This window comes from Aquarana catesbeiana, linkage group LG03 (assembly GCF_042186555.1).
Source record: "Aquarana catesbeiana isolate 2022-GZ linkage group LG03, ASM4218655v1, whole genome shotgun sequence".
NCBI lineage: Eukaryota > Metazoa > Chordata > Amphibia > Anura > Ranidae > Aquarana > Aquarana catesbeiana.
The window spans coordinates 569818199-569840085 of NC_133326.1; the positions used below are offsets into that span (position 1 = coordinate 569818199).

At 40.9% G+C, this 21887-nt stretch overlaps 1 protein-coding gene across 2 annotated transcripts in view; it reads left to right on the forward strand.

Moving 5' to 3' along the window:
* RESF1 (retroelement silencing factor 1) overlaps window positions 1–21887 on the forward strand; it is a 111987-nt gene that overhangs the window by 63769 nt on the left and 26331 nt on the right. Inside the window, exon 1 of one of the 2 annotated variants that reach the window (XM_073621866.1) lies at window positions 17654–17773. The exons of the other annotated variant lie outside the window; for it this stretch is intronic. The gene's annotated coding sequence lies outside the window, so the exon portion shown is untranslated. Of the gene's footprint in view, window positions 1–17653; window positions 17774–21887 lie in introns of those variants that run through there. 2 annotated transcript variants of the gene reach the window in all.

A 21887-nucleotide genomic window follows, 5' to 3' on the forward strand; every position in this document is an offset into this window, starting at 1 on the left:
ACATATGTAAAGTGTTCACACACAAATGTGAATGAATGGCATTCCTCTGCAACAAAAGTGGTCTCAAGTTTACACAATACAAGGTGAAGCTCAGTGCAAAGGTGATACCATTGATAAATCCAAAAGCATGAAAAAAGCCAGGAAGATTGGAAGGGCTTGTTCACATTCCCATTCTTGTGTGAAAAAATTGTGAATAAATGGTGTGCTTCTCATTCCTTGTTACACCTTGTTACACCTTGTTGCTCCCAGTGCACTCACCTTAGTGAGTAATCAAAAACACCTTTTTGATCACTATGAATCAGTCTCCATCAATGTGCGTTCAGTCCTGGTTGAGTCCTGGGGTTCCCTTTTTTGTGGGGTAATGGTCCCCTTAAGATGCCATTTGCCACGTGTGTCCGTATGTTAGGGCGAAACACAATGACCTCCCATAGTGTAGCATTCAGAGAAAATATATTTTATTGTGGATAAAGTATTAATATCGGATTAAGTATTACACTTCGGCTCAGCACTTCAGCGAATGCACAAAGCAAAAATCCACAATAGACTACTGCAGAACACTACAGGTGACCCAATTCCCAATCCCCATATAACTTTTTCATCTCTCATCCAGGTTGCCTCTCAATCTCACCACTCTGTATCATGCACTCCCTACTTTTCCTTCTCACAGTTGCATCCTCTCTCCCTGAATTCTCTCTCCTTTACCCATCTTCTCCACTCCACAGCTTATATATATCACCCTCACTCCTGTCTTCACCTTATTACTGCATGCATCAGCTCCTGCTAATTATGAACCCATATACCAATAAAACCTCCAAGACACTGGGACATGTCCCCCCACATAAGTCACACTCCCATATCACCTCTCTCACCCTTCTGCTTCTCCTAACTTCTGGAGATATTTCCTCAAATCCTGGACCGCCATCATTTACCTTCGGCCAGTATACCCGGCACCCCCTATCCCTCTATCCTCTGATAGCAGCTGCAATCCACACAATCTCATGTCTATTCCTCTTCTGCCTAGAACCAGCCTCCCCTTCTCCTGTGATAGAAATAAGTGTAACCTCGCGCCAAAAAAAAATGGGTATATGTGACTAAATAAAAGTTGTAAGCTGCTAACCCCCGAACTAGATAGGAATTCTAGTGCAAGTGGAAGAGTATATGTGATAGGGAGCGTTAAAACTATATAGACAGTGGGCTAAATAGCATCTAGATAATTATGCACAAACAAACTGAATGTGAACACTACAGTGTACCATACACAAAAAAAATAGAAGATGAAATATATGTATCAAACTTGCATATTACAAGAGAATGACAACCATCCAATCTCTGCATATATAACAAAATGTTATCTTTGTGAAAAACAGTATGAAAATTCTAATGATGAAAAAATGTGAATAGAAAATATGCTAAAATAAAGTCCACATGCAATTGAAAATGGTGCAAATCAATATGCATTAATCTTCCGCAGTAGCAAAATACACAAAATTAATAAAATTAATATAGATGAATCTTCCTCTGTGTGAATAGACGACCTTCACCAGCTGTGTAACACACCCTAAGTGCTCTGTAAGTGGATGTCCGCTTACCAGATGTTGACCTTTTTAAGGTCCTGAGGACGAGGACAAGAGGATGTCCGTGATAGGCAGAACATTAAACACTGACTGCTGGGAAACTGAATGTTCCGCCTATCTCGGACGAGGACGGGGAGGAGGCGTGGCTTTTGTACACTGGATATCCGCGTCTGACTGCATGACACGGGCTGATCAGGTAGGCAGATCGTCACAGGGAGGCTCCAATGGACACAGGGATGCATGTAATGCACACAGGGAGGCTGCAATGGACACAGGGAGGCTGCAATGGACACAGGGATGCATGTAATGGACAAAGGGAGGCTGCAATGTAATGGACACAGGGAGGCTGCAATGGACACAGGGAAAGCATGCAATGGACACAGGGAAAGCATGCAATGGACACAGGGGGGGTATGTAATGGACACAGTGAGGCATGCAGCTGCAGATGGGCATTGTTGACCCTCTTTTTCACTTACAGTAGCTGCTGCATTTCACGAGTGACTCGAGTATAAGCCGAGGGGGGCACTTTCAGCACAAAAAAAATGAGCTGAAAATCTCGGCTTATACTCGAGTATATACGCTCACTCCCCAGGAGATTGCTAATCACTTAAAAAAAAAGGTTGAGTCAAGTCGTCTTGAGATCTCCACTTTACAGATATCTCCCTCACTTTACATTCCTTGTTGTCCTGCACAATCAATACTTCCCTCTTTTAACCCAGCTACTATAGAGGAAGTCCCTAAACTTTTTTCTAACGCCCACCTATTCTCCTGCCCCTGGACCCTGTTTCTTCTCAAATACTAGTCACCCTCTGGCTCTATCCTACACTCTTTAACTCATATCTTCAACCTCTCCCTCTCTACTGGCATCTTCCCAAACCCTCTAAAACATGCGCTAGTCACCCCATACCAAAAAAGGCCATACTGGACCCCACTAATCCTAACAGCCTAAGACCCATCTCATTGCTCCAGAGAAAAAAACTCTCCTGCGCACAAGTGGATTACCAAGCAGACTGTATAATGACACAGGCCTTGCTGCCCTCAAGGATGGGGGACCCTAATAGTCAAAGATATAAAAACAAAAGAAGGGGCGCACCAGCCTTGTGCATTATCCTTTGGATATATTTATTTAAACATGTTAAAAAGAAAACTACTCACAAACAATGGTGTAAATTCTCGCAATATGAATAGCCATCAAGTAGCAGCGTTCAGTCAGAGATGAACAGAACTCTCAAAGGGTCACAGAGGAACTCACGGTAATAACTGCCAGCTGACGCGTTTCAAAGGGACCATCCCTTCTTCCTCAGAGCTCAGCAGTGGGCACTCTTTCAGCAATTGCCATATATATATATATATATATATATATATATATATATATATATATATATATATGGGAATTGCTGAAGGAGTGCCCACTGCTGAGCTCTGAGGAAGAAGGGATGTTCCTTTTGAAACGCGTCAGCTGGCAGTTATTTCCGTGAGTTCGTCTGTGACCCTTGGAGAGTTCTGTTAATCTCTGACTGAACGCTGCTACTTGATGGCTATTCATATTGCGAGAATTTACACCATTGTTTGTGAGGAGTTTTCTTTTTAACATGTTTAAATAAATATATCCAAAGGATAATGCACAAGGCTGGTGCACCCCTTCTTTTGTTTTTATATCCATCTCATTACTCCCTTTTGCCTCCAAACTCCTTGAACGTTTAGTCTACAACTGTCTGAGTGTCCACCACATTGAGAATAACCTTTTTGATCCCCTTCAGTCTGGATTTCGCCCACAGCACTCCACAGAAACTGCCCTCCTAAAACTCACAAACAACTTACTAACAACCAAAACATACTGTCATTATTCCGTACCCTTACTCTTGGACCTTTCCATTGCCTTTGATACAGTTGACCACCCCCTCCTCTGCAAAAAACTCAATTTGCTTGGTCTCCATGGCTGCACTATCTGTTGGTTCGAATCTTACCTATCTCACGCACCTTCAGTATCACTTACAACTCCACTTCCTCCTCTCCAACTCCTCTTACCATTGGGGTCCCCCAAGGTTCTGTGCTTGGATCTCTACTATTCTCAATCTACATGTCTTCCCTGGATCAGCTGATAGCCTCCCATGGCTTCCACTACCATTTATATGCCAATGACGCCCAAATCAATCTATCTGCCCCTCAGCTCACCCCATCAGTTTCCTCACGCATCACTGATTTACTAACAGACATATCAGCCTGGATGTCACACCACTTCCTCAAACTGAATCTATCTAAAACCAAGCTCTTAATATTTCCTCCCCCACGCGCCCCTTCCCCTGACTTCTCTGTCAAGATCAATGGCACATCTATCAGTCCGTTCCCACATGCCAGGGTGCTAGGGGTAACCTTAGACTCTTAACTGTCCTTTCAGGCCCAAATCCAATCCCTGTCCAAATCATGCCGCCTTAGCCGCCACAACATTTCTAGAACATGCCCTTTTTTTAACTAATGACACCTCCAAGCTTCTAATTCACTACCTGGTTATCTCTCACCTCGACTACTGCAACTCCCACTTCATTGGATTACCTTTACATATACTTTCCCCCCTTCAGTCCATAATGAATGCCGCTGCAAGACTCATCCACCTTACCAACCATTCAGTGTCCTCCACCCCCCTCTGCCAATCCCTCCACTGGCTTTCACTCACCCAACAAATAAAATTCAAAGTACTATCAATAATTTACAAAGCCATCCATAATTCTGCCCCCAGCTACATCACTAACCTAGTCTCAAATTACCAACCAAGCCGCTCTCTTTGGTCCTTCTAAGATCTCCTGCTCTCTAGCTCCCTTGTCACTTCCTCCCATGCTTGCCTCCAGGATTACTCTAGAGCTTTTCCCATCCTTTGGAACTCTCTACCCCAATTTGTCCAACTGTCCCCTAATTTATCCATCTTTAGACGATCCCTGAAAACCCTTCTCTTTAAAGAAGCCTATCCTGCTTTTAACTAATACACTGTTTTACTTTCTCCATCAGCTCATCCCACACAGCCATTACCTTTTTAGATTGTAAGCTCTAATGAGCAGGGCCCTCTGATTCCTCTTGTACCAAATTGTAATGTAAATGTATGGTCTGCCTTCAATTTGTTAAGCGCTGCGCAAACTGTTGGCGCTATATAAATCCTGTATAATAATAATAATAATAATAATTTTATAAAAATAAAGACTCTTACTTCAAGGCAGTAATACAAATGCCTTTGGTATCTCTGATGATCTGTGATCTGTGTTGTCCCAGGAGGCGGCAGCACAGTTAGACCTTCCAATCTCTGTGCCTGAAATAGAAGCAGCAATGCACTCCCTTCACCCTAACAAAATGATGGGTATTCGATAGAATGGTATTGTACATAAAAGGTGTTTCTTGCACAAAAACTATTGGACATATATCATGATGCTTTTGATAATGGTATGCTCCCTGAGTCTCTCAGAGAAGCATTAATTGGTTTGATCCCCAAACCACACAAGGACCACAAATTCTGTGAATCCTATCACCCCAATATCGTTAATTGTGAACGCCAAAATATTGGCTAAGCTTCTTGCCAAAAGACCGAATAAGGTGATAACTTCTGTTTCGATCTGTTTAGTCAATTTTCAAAATTACAGTTAAACATTATAATGTAATACAAAAGAGTGCAAAATGGCTCTGACGACATAAACCATAAACAAGCAGTCATAAACGATAGCATGTTTTAAGGGTAAATAATTAAGACATAAATCCATGGAGATCATAAGGTGATAACTTCTATTATTAATTCAGACCAATGCGATCAACAGCTATAAATTTACGCTGGTTGTTTAAGATCTTGCAGTCTGAGGGGCCTAGCCCATACACTAGAATTGTGGTATCATTGGACACACATAAGGCTTTCGAATCTATTGAGTGGCCTTATTTACTGGCAGTCCTTGTGCGGTTGGGTTTCGGACCCAATTTGGTTTCATGGGTAAAATTGTTATATTTAAATCCTGTGGCTCGTTTACGAGTAAATAATATTATTACTGATGCTTTTGAAATAAGTCAGGGCACTCGGCAGGGGTGCCTGCTGTCGCCCCTGCTGTTTGCCCTTGCTATAGAACCATTGGCTGCTGTATTAAGGGCAGATGGGGCTGTCAGGGGTTGTTGGATAAATACTTTGGAGGAAAAGACCTCTTTATATGCTGATGATATGCTATTATATCTGGCAGATGCGGAAGGGTCCTTAATAACAGCATTGAATATAATCTCACAGTTTGGTGTCAGTTCTGGGTTCAAGATAATTGGAATAAGTCGACTGTCTTCCCCTTTGATCCTACGTTCACTCCTAGGATGCCTCCGGTTGTCCAATTACAAGTGGTTCCTAAATTCAGAATTCTAGGAACTGAGATTCAACTCCAACTAAATACTTATATCTCTAATATTCTCTCCCCTTGAATAACACGATTTAGAAATAATCTCCAGACTTGGTCCAAGCTGACTCTCAATCTTCTAGTTCAAATCAACATATTTAAAATGATATCTTCTACACAAGCCGCCCATGGTACACTCCTATGAGACATTGATTAACATTTTATATTTAAATTTTTCATATATGTAATAACAGAATAGAAGATGCCCCGTTAAACAAATTGCCCAATGCTCCTCTTTGGCATAATCCCCAACTACCAGAACTACACAAGATTGAGGAAGGAATGGGCTAATTATGGACTTAAATATGCTCATCAATAATTTTCTGACCAGTCCTTTAAAACATTTAGAGATCTACAGTTAGAATATAAGATTCCCTACCATTTTTTTTGCCGCTACCTGCAGCTACGGCACGCAGTGGCCACACAATTTGGATTGACAGAAGTTTTACTTTCCCCTGCTACACTTGAGAAAGTTTTGTTTGAGGATGATCATTCAAAACTTATTTCTGGATATTATCGCCTTCTCTTGACCTCCTCCTCTACTAGGATGGAGAAGATAGCTATGAGTCAATGGAGATCTGATATTCCATTCCATCACTAACTGAGATATCATGGTCAGAGGTGGTCAACTCTATGCTGTCCTCTGTGATCTCAGCTAGAGACAAATTAATACAATTCAACTACCTACATTAATACAATTCAACTACCTACATATTTTACCCCCCGCACGTCTATATAAGATGGGTAGAGTAGATTCGCCACCACTGTTGTGCAGCAACAGTTGACTTTTTTCATATAATTTGTCAGTGTCCCGGTGTTGGGAAATTCTGGAAGGCAATCCTTAGGTTTCTGGAGGAGAGGTTGGCCCTTCCAAATAATTGGTACCCAGCTAGATGTCTCTTAGAATACTTTGAAGAGGAGGATCTTACCAGTTCTAAAAAACCTTACTAAGAATAATATTTTTTTATGCTAAAAAACCCTTAGCGCTCAAATGTAAAGATTTTTCCCCTCCTTCCTTTCAATTCTGGGTGGAACTGGTTAACAACGCATTACCATTGTTTAAATTACCATATGCCTCTAGGGGTTGTCCCAAAAAAATTTAAGAAAATTGGGGCAGGATGGATCACTTCTGTCACTGATGATATTATTGTTTAAGACATGATAGGGTATGGAATATCTGTAAGTGGAGATGGGTGAAGTAAGGAAAAACACGTAGGAGGTTGATATAGTTTCTATATGTTTGTTCTCGGTGTGGAAACAAGTACTATATATAACAGGTCTGTTGTTGCTGTTTTTGTTAGTTTTGTTCTTTTACTTACAATTTTATATGCTCCAACACAAAATGGTTGGACTAGTTAAGAAAATACTTAGGTTTACGTTTACACATTTATTAATATATGCAAATTGGTATATGCTTTGATGTTGCGTGACTATATGATCGAATGTCCTTATGCCTGTATCCTGATTTGTGCTTTGTACATTGTGGATGATGTTATCAATGTTTTGTGAAATATTAATAAACTGTACCCTTTATAAAAAAAAAGACGATTGTGAAAGATTAAATAGGAAAGTCCTATCCCCTTTTGATATGTGTCCATAGTTGAGTGAGTCAAAAATATGTGTATAAAAGCGAATATTGTGAACATGTAATCACCACACTGCATCTTTCTTGTGGTCCGATGCCATCGTAAATTCTGAATAAACTATATACAAATAACGCAAGCTGATTGGCGTTGATATTCTTCATTGAAGGACTAACTTAACAATGTCCATGTGGTTCCCTTCCCATGAGAAAGCTGGCCTGACAAAATGTATACATATAACAAGTTTTACCAGTGTATACACTGATAAGAATAGGTGTAAATGTACCTTTTTTTTTACAAGGCTAGAACTTTCTTTAGTTATGTAAAGTAACACCCAAATGTAAAAGAATGGCATTCCTCCACAAAAGAAGTGATAAAAACTGATAAGAATAAGTGTAAAAACACCTTTTGTACACAGCCAGTACTTTATTTACATATCTAAAGTGTTTACACACAAATGCGAATAAATGGCATTCCTCCCCAATAGAAGTGGTCTGAAGTTTACAAAGTTGGTAATGTTGAATAAAGACACCAGCCCTTCCAGTTCAACATTTGTGATTGTGGATGCTTGCTTATGTCAGTAATAATTCCCATATCCCTGATTATTGCATTTGCTAAGATGCCCATTAATCGTTTTTTTAAACAATCTGCACTCCCCGCTGACACCACCGCTTATGTAAGGGAGTTCCACATCCTTACCGCTATGACAGTAAAGAACCCTCTACGTAGTTTAAGAATAAACTGCTTCTCTTCCAATTTCAATAAATGGCCACATGTCTTCTTAAGTTCCCTGAAACGTAATAGTTTCTTCCCTATACTAGAATCACCATTGAGGTATTTGTATATTGCTATTATATCTCCTCCCAAGCATCTCTTCTCCACGGAGAAAAGGTTTAATGTTTGCAGTCATTCCTCGTAACTCAGGTTCTCTTCTGTGGACTCTATCCGGTTTCAGCACATTCTTCCTGAGGACTAGTGACCAGAACTGGTTACACACAACACATGTTGAAGCTCAGGGCAAAGTTGATACCAGTGATAGATCCAAAGCATGAAAGCAGCCAGGAAGATTGTAAGAACTTGTTGACACGGGCGGCTGGAGTGCGGTAGAAGCAGGTACTAAGTAGCAGTTTACCGTCCTCTGCCTGCCCACCTAAACAAGGTCCTGCAGCTGCTCAAGGCTGTGCACATGCTACTGCAAAAATTAAAGGGCATGCTGCATTCAATGGGTGGTACCATCCTGCAACTGTGCCAGTTTACGGTGTTTGCAGCGCAGTAAGTCAGCATTTTCAGGGTTAAAACAGACAGTGAGTCCTCAACACCCGTTAAATGCCTCTGAAAAGGGAACCACTTCCTGTCTGTGTTCAGGGCTACTCAACAACATGCCGGTCAGAATGAGCGGCTGTGCAGCTGATGCATCCCAATCGACTTGAATGGGCTGCCTGCATTCAACACCTGCCAGCTGGGGACACAAAAAGATAAAATGGCCCACTCATGGTATGTGCATGGCATGGCCTGTGTGAATGAAGATGAAGGAAAGACTCTTTGTCAAGATAATCAGAGCTTTATTTAAAGGGACATTAAAGGTTCATATTTTTTGTTTATAAATAATAAACATGTTATACTTACCTGCTCTGTGCAGTGGTTTTAAACAGAGCAGCGCTGATCCTACTCTTTTCATGCTCCTGGATCCTCCTCTTTAGCCAGTGCCCCCAATAGCAGGGCGCTTGCTCTGGGGGCAATGGTGCATGCTCGCTCCGAGCCCTGTTCAATGTGTCCATAAGACACCCCCCCCTCGCTCTCTCCTCATTGTTTTCTCCTTCATTTGTTCTGATCTATAGGGTCCTTAAACATGAGTGTTGTCAGTTCCATCAAAAAAACTGAAAAAAAAAAAGAAATACATCAGTTTGTTCTGAATCAGTATTCATCCATTTTTCACATGTATATGTTTCATCCATTTCTCACTTTTCACATGTACATGCCCAATTTTTAGTTGTTGAACGAAATAGTCAAATAGGTGTTTAAAAATATAAACAAAAAAATATGTTTCTTGCTTAAAAATGGACAAAAACAGAAAAAGATGCAAACCTTTTCTGTTTTATTTTTTTGCGGACATAAATGGACTTGGATGAAAGTGGATGTTAACAGGCGTACCTCCATCTGCATCTGCCTACTTATAGCCTTATATTGTGGTTCAGCCTTGATCCGTCTGAAAAGATGTCAGATGGCTATAGACTGAATGTGAAAGGTCCTTACATTAAATGCAACCAAATAGATTGGCTGGACACAGAATACATTATATGTGAAATGACCTAATAGCAGATATACCGTAGTTTCAGTCCAGAAGCTAAACAGTAAACCATCTTTTTTTAAAGAATTTGGTTAGTTTCATAAGGAACTAACAGGTCTTATGCCGCGTACACACGACCGGTTTTTCCGTCGGAATAAACTCTGAAGGTTTTTCCGACAGAGTTCCGCTGAAACTGCCTGGCCTACACACGATCACACCAAAGTCCAACCGTCTAAAACGCGGTGACTTACAACACGTACGACGGGACTAGAAAAAGGAAGTTCAGTAGCGAGTAGCCAATAGCTGCCATCTCGTACTTGCTTCAGAGCATGCATAGTTTTTGGTCCGTCGGAACAGCATACAGACGAGCGGTTTTCCCGATAGGAACTGATTCCGTCGGAAAAATGTAAAACATGTTCTATTTCTAGGTCCGTCAGAATTTTCGAAAGAAAAAGTCTGATGAGGCCCACACATGATTGGTGTCCTGCTATAAGTCGCTGATTGCCGCCATTACTAGTAAAATAAATAAAAATTACAGTATATATACCATAGTTTGTAGACACTATAACTTTTGCGCAAACCAATCAATATACACTGCTTGGGATTTTTTTTACTAAAAATATGTAGAAGAATACATATTGGCCTAAATTTATGAAGAAATTAGATTTTTTAAAAATGTTTTATTGGATATGTTTTATAGCAGAAAGTAAAAATTATTGTTTGGTTTTCTTTCAAAATTGTCGGTCTTTTTTTGTTTAGAGTGCAAAAAATTTAAAAAACGCATAAATACCACCAAAAGAAAGCTCTGTTTGCAGGAAAAAAGGACATAGATTTAATTTGTGTACAGTGGCGCATGACCGCGCAATTGTCAGTTAAGGTAACGCAGTGCCGTATCGCAAAAAATGGCTTTGTTAAGAAGGGGAAGGTCAAGTGGTTAATGAGCGATATGCTCACTCTAAAGACAACTTTTTGTGAGGGTAACTTTGAGATTGCCATCACTATTCTCTCCTTTTGAAAATGCTGTTACACTTAAATTTTTTCGTCAACAAGTGCATGGATCTTGAATTCTAACTTTGCCTTTCCGAAACTTAGGCTCCATTCACACTTGTATGACTCCAAAGTTGCGCCTACTTTGGAGTGCAACTTTGATGAAACTTTAACGTAACTTTGACGAAACTTTGGATGGGTGCAACTTGGATACACAACTGTTGCATTGTATAACATTCAGGTATGACTTTTATACACCTTTTGAGGGTTAACATTGAAGTCTATGGTCCTCAAGTTGCAAGACAGTCGTACCAAAGGAGTGCATGAACTACTTTGAAGTTGCTGCAACTTTAAGTCGCACATATACAGGATTTCACAAAAGTGAGTACACCCCTCACATTTTTGTAAATATTTTAGTATATCTTTTCATGTGACAAAACCGAAGAAATAACACCTTGCTACAATGTAAAGTAGTGAGTGTACAGATTGTATAACAGTGTAAATTTTCTGTCCCCTCAAAATAACTCAACACACAGCCATTAATGTCTAAACCGCTGGCAACAAAAGTGAGTACAACCTTAAGTAAAAATGTCCAAATTGGGCCCAATTAGCCATTTTCCCTCCCTGATGTCATGTGGCTCGTTGGTGTTACAAGGTCTCAGATGTGAATGGGGAGCAGGTGTGTTAAATTTGGTGTTATCGCTCTCTCATACTAGTCACTGGAAGTTCAACATGGCACCTCATGGCAAAGAACTCTCTGAGGATCTGAAAAAAAGAATTGTTAAGCTACATAAAGATGGCCTAGGCTATAAGAAGATTGCCAAGACCCTGAAACTGAGCTGCGGCACGGTAGCCAAGACCATACAGCGGTTTAACAGTACAGGTTTCACTCAGAACAGGCCTCGCCATGGTCGACCAAAGAAGTTGAGTGCACGTGCTCAGCGTTATATCTAGAGGCTCTTTGGGAAATAGACATATGAGTGCCACCAGCATTGCTGCAGAGGTTGAAGGGGTGGGGGGTCAGCCTGTCAGTGCTCAGGCCATACGCCGCACACTGCATCAAATTGGTGTGCATGGCTGTCGTCCCAAAAGGAAGCCTCTTCTAAAGATGATGCACAAGAAAGCCCGCAAACAGTTTACTGAAGACAAGCTGACTAAGGACATGGATTACTGGAACCATGTCCTGTGGTCTGATGAGACCAAGATAAAGTTATTTGGATCAGATGGTGACAAGATGACTAAGGACATAGATTACTGGAACCATGTCCTGTGGTCTGATGAGACCAAGATAAAGTTATTTGGATCAAATGGTGACAAGCGTGTGTGGCGGCAACCAGGTGAGAGTACAAAGACAAGTGTGTCTTGAATACAGTCAAGCATGGTGGTGGGAGTGTCATGGTCTGGGGCTGCATGAGTGCTGCTGGCACTGGGGAGCTACAGTTCATTGAGGGAACCATGAATGCCAACATGTACTGTGACATACTGAAGCTGAGCATAATCCCCTCCCTTCGGAGACTGGGCCGCAGGGCAGAATTCCAACATAACGACCCCAAACACACCTCCAAGATGACCACTGCCTTGCTAAAGAAGCTGAGGGTAAAGGTGATGGACTGGCCAAAGCATGTCTCCAGACCTAAACCCTATTGAGCATCTGTGGGGCATCCTCAAACGGAAGGTGGAGGAGCTCAAGGTCTCTAACATCCACCAGCTCCGTGATGTTGTCATGGAGAAGTGTAAGAGGACTCCAGTGGCAGCCTGTGAAGCTCTGGTGAACTCCATGCCCAAGAGGATTAAGGCAGTGCTGGAAAATAATGGTGGCCACACAAAATATTGACACTTTGGGCACTATTTGGACATTTTTACTTAGGGGTGTACTCACTTTTGTTGCGAGCGTTTCAGACATTAATGGCTGGGTGTTGAGTTATTTTGAGAGGACAGTAAATTTACACTGTTATACAAGCTTTACACTCACTACTACCTTACATTACATTACTACTACACACTACATTACATTGTAGCAAAGTGTCATTTCTTCAGTGTTGTCACATGAAAAGATGTAATAAAATATTTGCAAAAATGTGAGGGGTGTACTCACTTTTGTGAGATACTGTATGAATTGGTTATCATTAGAAACCATGGGGAACGACTTGTTATGTGACTTTGATGTCCAAAGTTGAATGACAAGCCGCGCAAGTGTGAATGGAGCCTTAAAGCTTGTTCTAAGTCATTGACAGCTAGCAATAATGGCAGCCACTCTAATTCTCCAAAGATGTGTTTCCTCTAAAGGAAATCTGTCAGGACAAGAAATATGACAGCTGCCAACATAGACTTCTCATCAATCTGAACATGGTTGACAAGGCAGCTGCTGTCGGTTTTCACCTCTGACCCTCCGAATGGTGCAAGCCTAAAACTGGAAATGCAGACATGTAGAGAAGAAGACACAATTTGACAGCTGCATGAGCAGCAAATGTTTTTTTTATACCTACAGCAAAGAAACAAAAAATGTGTGGCAAGCGACTAGCAATCAAACTGTTTTAACAGATAGGCCTATTAGTAGTACATTAGTACATAGGAAAGCCTATAAATATTGACCATGGAGAAAAACCATTACTTTAAAACCTTTATAAGACTCAGTTCACAAAGATTTAAAGTATAACTAAAGACAAAGCTTTCTTTTTATTTTTGCATAGAGTGGAGATGGATTAGAACACCTGTTCTTTTTATTGCTGTCTGCCCCCGTTAGGGAGATTCTCCCTCTATCTGTTTGTCATGTTTACCATAATCATTGAAAGCGAAAGTAAAAGAAAATCCCAAATTTTGGGTCGTCCCCAAGAAATTAATCGAGGGGAAATCTTCCAATGTGGAAACTAGTTCCGGTGACCTGGAGGTCCCCAAAGAATTCCCTTAATTTGCAGAGATTTCCTCTCACTTCCTGTTTAGCTATGGGACAGGAAGTGAGGGGAAATCTCTGCAATGGGACACAGATGATGTAAAAAAAATCTGACAGGGCTTATAACCCTCCCTTGCTCTATCCAAAATGAATGAAACAAAAAAAAATTGCCTATAGTTCTATTTTTACCACTTGCTGACCGGGCCATAGCCGAAAGATGGCTACAACGCGGTCGGCTTATTCTGGGAGGACGTCCATGGACGTCCTCCCCAAATATTGCTCTCCCGCGCGCGCTCCTGCAAACATCCGTGACCACCGGGTCCAGAAGACCCGGCGCATCACGGATCGCGGTAAATGGCCGCTTGTAGCGGCTGTTTACCACGTGATCGCTCCGTCAAATGACAGAGCGATCACTTGTAAACAAACCGGCGTCATGACATGGCGCCAGTTCCTCCCTCCCCTCTCTGTACCGATCTGCACAGTGCGAGGGGAGAGAGGGAGAGATCTTTTTAGCAGCACTGTGGGCTGGAGCTGTAGTGCCCACAGCGCTGCTCTGTGCCCATACTGTGCAATACTCTGCAATAATGTGCAATGCTCTGTAGTACTCTGCAATAATGTGCAATGCTCTGCAGTACTCTGCAATAATGTGAAATACTCTGCAGTACTCTGCAATAATGCGCAATACTCTGCAATAATGTGCAATACTCTGCCAATACTCTGCAATACTCTGCCAATGCCCTGCAATACTCTGCCAATGCCCTGCAATACTCTGCAATACTCTGTCAATACTCGCCAATACTCTGCCAATACTCACCAATGCTCTGCCAATACTCGCCAATACTCTGCAATAAACTTTAACAGAAACAAAGATTTTTTTTAACCAAATTTTCAGTCTTTTTCATTTATAGCGCAAAAAATAAAAAACCCAGTGGTGATTAAATACTACCAAAAGAAAGCTCTATTTGTGTGAAAAAAAGGACAAAAATTTCATATGGGTACCAAGTTGCATGACTGAGTAATTGTCATTCAAAGTGTGAGAGCACCGAAAGCTGAAAATTGGTCTGGTTAGGAAGGGGGTTTAAGTGCCCAGTTGTCAAGTGGTTAAATTGGAATTGTTTTTTTTGTTTTTTTTAGGTGGAGTAAGGGAGAGTTAATCCACTGTCTCTTTTTTTCCCATCTGTTTCCTCTTGGGAAGATTTCCTTCCTGACCCATAGCCACATCAGGAAGGGAGAAAAAATCCCTTGTGGTCACCAGAACTAGTGTCTCCATTGGAAGATTTCCTGTTCTGTTAACCTTTAAAAATGTGAGATTTTCTTTCACTTTTGGTGATAACAGTGACCAGGATGATGGTGACCTAATGGAGAAACAGACAGTAACTAAAACCTGACATTTGTTCTAAGGCAGAATTTAGCCAACCTGCAAATCCCAATGGCTAGAATTTACTGATCCCTGTGGCTGGGATTGACAACTGTGTGTGTGGAGAGCTGTGACCAAGTCTGTTCAGTGCAATGACAGGCTGTCAGCGGCCGCAGCTATTCATGGCTGTGCTCATAGCCAGCGATTACCTGCGGCAATCGGGGGTGAATGCACTGTATATGCATTCAGCCATGATCACCATGCTTGCTGTTCAAACATTCACAAATTCACAGCCTGTCATTGCACTGTACGGGCTTGTTGATCCTGCCTGTAAGCCTGTTCGTTTTCAACAGAAAAGGCTGTCCTGCAGATGTAGCAGTTTGAGGGTTGATAAAAACCATGTACCATTGACATGGGTGCTTACAATGATCAGATTTTATTTATGTATGTAAAACCTTTATTCCAAATTTAAAAATGAGTTACTTTAACCACTTGCCAACCAGCTCACATACATTTACTGCGGCAGGTTGGAACTGCCTATGTAAACAGGGCAATTGCCCATTCTGCCTAACGACATGTCAGATCTTCTGTTCCCAGTGATCGGGAACATTGATCTCTGTCATGTCCCAATAAGCCCATCCCCCCTACAGTTAGAACACACCCAGGGAAGACACCTAACCCCTTAATCGCCCCCTAGTGTTCACCCCTTCCATGCCAGTGTCTTTTAATCCTTGATTAGTGCATTTTCATAGCACTGATCTATGTAATAATGTCACTGGTGCCCGCAAAGTGTCATTTGGGGTCAGATTTGAATGTCGCAGTCCCGCTAAAAATCGCAGATTACAAAATGACTTACTCTAATAGGGGTTGCCATTGGAAGTTTGAGAAGGTCTGGGCTCCTTGGACTTTGACCTGAGCACATATTATATATTATATATGATTTAGAGCCGGTTCACACGGGGGGCGACTTGTCAGGCGACCTAGCTGCCTGACAAGTCGCCTCCCGTTCTGTACAATGGAACCATTCTAATCGGAGCGACGCAAGTCGCTCCGACTTAGAAGAAAGGTTCCTGTACTACTTTGGGGGCGACTTGCATAGACTTCTATACAGAAGTCGTCTTGCAAGTCGCCGCGGCAGTCGTGTGCAGGTCGCCTCGGTGAGGCGACCTGCAAGTCGTGCCGCTTCTAATGTGAACCGGCGCTAAGGGTAGAGGGTCGTCTGACCTCGACAGAATTGATGTCTCAAATATTCTTGTTATACTATGTGCTGTGCCATACACTTAGAAATCGCTAATCCTGTTAGGTTGTGAACATTGGTGGACTATATACATTCTTACAGTTAAAATTCAATGTAATACTTACTGCATATGGCAAAAAGATACTCTAACATGTCGATCTATGTACATCTGTAATCTGTATTTTGCTTTCTTACTTTTTTCAATAAAGCACCACTGTTTGTTAAAAAAAAAAAAAATCGCAGATTGGCGCCATTACTAGTAAAAACAATAAAAAAATAAATAAAAGTCCCTAAGTCTATCCCGTAGTTTGTAGATGCAATAACTTTTGTGCAAACCAATCAATATACGCCTATTGCAATTTTTTTTTGCAAAAAAATGTAGAAGAATATATATCGGCCTAAACTGATGGATAAATTTGTTTATTTATATATATATTTTTTTGTATATGTATTATAGCAGAGTGTAAATTTTTTTTATTTTTAATTGTCAATGTTTTTTTGTTTATAGTGCAAAAATACAAACCACAGAGGTGATCAAATACCACCAAAAGAAAGCTCTATTTGTGGGAAAAAAGGACATCAATTTTGTTTGGGTACAACGTCGCACGATTGTCAGTTAAAGCGATGCAGTGCCGTATCGCAAAAAATGGCCTGGTCATTAATTAATCCTTCTGGGGCTGAAGTGGTTAACTGCTTATGAAGTATTAGCTGGAATTTGGCTTTAGTCTGTTAGTGTATCTAAATCTGCTAGTACATCTAATACCGCCCTCCCCCTCCTCCAGACTGACAATACTGTTGTCTGCCCTGCCCTCTGTGCTCCTCCATGCAGAGTGGGGGCGCTCTATTACAGGAGACGTGTTACTGGCCAGATCACCAGGTGAAAACAGAAGGAATAAAGAAAACGAATGCAGCCAACACATCTAATGAGCAGTAAGCTGCAATATATTACATTTTTGGTTCTGGTTTTTAATATCACAGCCACAAAGATAAAATAAAACTACTTCTCCTTGTGTTAAAGTATAGCAGAAGCAAAATCTTGTCAAAGAAGGAAAAAGTATTGAAATCCATTAAAATGACAAAATAATTCTGCTTGGGAAACCCGCTCTATATTCATGATTTATGCATCGTACTCAAGGACAACTTTAACTGAGAAGAACAATTTACCTTTTGCCTTTAACAATCATGGCGTCTGTCGTGTCACTATGGCAACCACGTACACAACGCAAGCCCAGCCTCCCGCGTTCGCCACGTCCTACTTGCCCGAATCTCAAAGCGCTGTCCGCGATAGGCCACGCCCCCGGGTTATCTGGTTGGCTGGTCGTTTCTAGGAGCCGCCCCGCTCTTTTCAAGGCATTGAACCGTTTAGATGTTGGGCAGAGCGGTGGATGGTGGTACGGTGAATGGCCGTGTGATCCGGAGCGATTCATGGAATTGTAGGCGGCAAATACACGTGTGAGTACACCTGGGGAGGGGGAAGAGGGGCGCACGGGTGGAATGTTGGCGGTTCTATCACGATCGTTGGATACTTTGTATCTCTTTTCTTTGTTCTAAACTTCGTGCAGCTGCAGCCTGAGAACCCTGAGAACTTCGCTCTCCGTGTCATCATCGGCCTGCTGATAGGATGGGAGGAGGGGAATTCCGCTGTGGCCTGCACACATTATATACAATACGATAAAGCGTTCATTCTGGAAACAAAATGCAATGATATGTCTACGAAGATACCTATTGCTTTACACTGAGCTGCATGATGGATGATTTTAGTTTTTCTATATTTATTGGGGGTTCTGATATTTGTATTGGTTCCTTCTATGTTGTATAATGCTGCAGAGCCCCAAACTAGCATCTCCAGCCCAAACCTCTTTAGGGAAGATTTTTTTTTTCCATTATTATTTAGGATTTATATAGGACTAACTATTTGTGCAGGGAGACAGTACACTTGTAATGCAAGTCAAAGCAAAAGCACTATTATCAGGATCCTGCTCATGAGAGCTTACATTCTAAAAAGGAATGGCAAGTCATACAAAAGGAAATAACTAGCAAAAAAAAAAAAAAAAAAAAAAGCAGTATATATGAAATAAACTATTGCTGTGCCATACGATAGAACCTGCCTATTTAAAAAAAGAAAACAAAAGTGTATATGTGTGTGTGTGTATGTGTGTGTGTATGTATGTGTGTATATATATATATATATATATATATATATATATATATATATATATATTTTTTATTTATTTTTTCCTAATTACTACATTACCCCTTGGATTAAAAACAAGTGTTATGGTTACTTGGTCAGAAGGGGGCAGTAGAGTACAGTTGTTTACAGATGAGGACCTCGTGGGCGCAGGAATAAAATCTGGTCATCTTGTGTCTGGGCTCCTGAGCACTATTGAGTATTTGAATTATTAAAAATGAGATATAAAGATAGATAATTTTTTAATGATTCAAATACTCAATAGTGCTCAGGAGCCCAGACACAAGATGACCAGATTTTCTTCCTGCGCCCACGAGGTCCTCATCTATAAACAACTGTATTAGCAGCTGTACTCTACTGCCCCCCTCTGACCAAGTAACCATAGTACTTGTTTCTAATCCAAGTGGTAATGCAGATAGATAAGATAAGGATAGATTATTTTTATTTTTTTTATATTAATATAGATTTTCATACCCAGTGATGATTAAATGCCACTAAAAGAAAGCTTTATTTGTGCGTAGAAAAAAAAAAAAAAAGTACAACAAATTCATATGGGTACAGTGTTGCATGACCGAGTAATTGCCATTCAAAATGTGAGAGTGCTGAAATTTGACCTGGTTAGGAAGGGGGTATAAGTGCCCAGTAGGCAAGATGCTAAGAAGCCATTTTAATTTGACCATGTTTATTCAGATTATACAATGCTGGCAAGCCATAATGTTTATCTATGCTTTTTTTTTTTTCCTTCCTATAAAGATGAGCTTGATTTTAGATATCGCTGGGGGAGGGAACTATTTGTAAACGGTATTTTGGTACCTTGCGCCTCCCTAAGGGCACTTGCCAAAGACTGGTCCCTCTAACGTCATATTAAGATAGAGCATTCCTTAAGATATCCACGCACTATGCAATTTTTGGTCTTTAGAGAGCTCATCTTGTTTTTCTTGCTATTTCTAGTTTGTCAGTCTTAGAAAAGTATCAAGGGGTATATTTAATATTGTTCCCTTTGTTTGTTACAAATTCATTCTACGTGGTTTTTTTTTTTTTTTTTTTGTTTTTTTTTTCTCCCATGAGGGACTTTTTTTTTTTTTTCCTTTAATTTCTTCTTCTTGCTGCACCTGTTGGTGTCACCATTTTTATGCAATATCATCGTTTTCATTATTTATTTTAGGTGTGTGTGTTTTTTACCTGTCTTCTTAGCAGTGTGCTGTGTGTGTACACAGGTAAAATTGTGATCCCCATGCACAATGGTGGTCAGCGGGGGGGGGGGCAGGGTTGCCTTCTCCCAGCACATTGGTGTTCTGTTGGGAGTGATATTGACGTTGGTCCCATAACTGTGCAGGCATCATCAGATGGGAAGTTAGTCTGCTGCTGCTGAAGGAACCGTAAGGAACCTCTGACCACATATAAAAGAACCCTATGGTTCCCTAGCTGAGGTAATCTGAGCTATTTCTTTGCAAGTCATCTCAATTTGCTTTGTTGTATGCTAATGCAGGTAGTTCATTTATATGCATTGAGCTGATAAAGAAGGCTGTCTACACCTAGCTTCAGGGTAGGGCGGTCTTTTTCCATTAGCTAAATTTGTCTATAAACCATGGGCAGACATATGACTTCTGTCTAACTGATTTGCAGTGGATAAGTATTTTTATTGGTCCAGTAATTGAATGGAGGCCAAAAAAATAGTTTTGGACAGGGGCTCTTTGGCAACTATCTCTACCATTGCTGCAGATATAAATCAGAATTTGCTCTAGATCGCTGCTCTTAAAGTGCTCAGGAACAATGGACACAGACAAGTGCAGTGGAACAGTCTTGGAATGTTGTCAAAAAAAAGTCTGAGTGGTAGCTTTTTAACAATGAAGTCCATAGGAGTTTTGAAATGAAGGATATCACTCCAATGTATATACAATGCACCAGATCACAAATCTGGGTGATGGCGGTGTGGTCACCTATATCAGAATCTGTGTGTAAGTCCAGAATCTCCAGCATTAAGCCAGATTGGGTTACAGAGACAAGGGATCAAGGAAATTCCTATCTATTTGAAGAAATACATTTTGGCATGCTAATATGAGAATATCCTGTCCACATAAGATCATGGAAGTAATCTATCAAAATGGTAATAAAAAAAGCTTGACACTAAACATCCTTTTCTCATCAATGGATAAAAAAAAAACTCGTGAACAGAACTCCAAATGATCAATATGAATATAATCTGCCTCCAATCTTGTATCGCATCTCCTCTTATCTACATGAAGGTTATTGCATTTGGTTAGTTAATTACTTGACTAAAACAAAGAAAACTTAAGTGAAAGGAATTCTGGTTCTGGGCGACCACCCTGGTTAACTTCGACGACCACCATGACCCCCATACCGTGAGACACCCAATAAAACGTGTGAAACAGGATGTGAGTTCAAAAGATGTCTGAGTTTATTGAGCGTGAAAGTAGCTTATATTCAGTATAGGGGGGGGGGGGAGTGGTTAGTTTAATGCATACGTGTCTTGGGTTATACAAGTTTACTTGATGTATATCTATCACGAGTTGGGACATCTGGTCATTCGTCACATATCTTAGCTGATTGCCTAAGGCTAAACAGGATATACATTCTGAGAGCAGGCTTGACCGCAGTGAGCACATAAGGAGGGGAGGGATGCTGTGCAAGCATTCTTGCACATTTCTACCCAAACTTGAACGTGCACAATAAGAGACTTCACAAAAGATGCAGGGGGTATACAAAATGAAGTCATGGTTCATTCATATTATTACAATAAGCAAGCATGATTATAACTTTTAAGGCAGCACACTCTATAAGCATGCTCTTAAAAAGAATGGCTACCTTCTCTAATTTGTGAGCTATTACTGCCTGTAGGACCACTGATGCTTCAAAAGAGTAATTGTAAAATTATACAGGAGTCAGGGTCCTTTCACACAAGCAACTGGCAAAGAATCTATGGATTCCTACACCTGGAATGATGAGTATATGCAAAGATCTGCAGCTTTACATGCTTGTATAATGTGTTTTCTCACTTTATCAGGAATGCATCTGGTAGTAGTAGCTGATCATACAAGGCTGTGAAGACTAGTACCAAGCTCTGCTTCTTGTCAACACAGTTGCTGGTTATGCATACCGTCTTAAAATCTAAAGGTCAGATTTGTCAAATTTTGCTGCCACAAATCACTTGGCGTGCCTAAAGTTACTGCCACAGGAAACCACTTTTTGGAAGAGAACATCAAACCTCATTGTAGGTATATATGATGTGTACATCCATAGAGCTCATTTGTGCCCTTTGTTTACCACTTCCAAAGAACTCTTTGACGTGTTCTCCCAAATACTGAACTTCTGTGCAACTGAAATGCTGGACTACTCCTGATTTCCCAAGAGTTG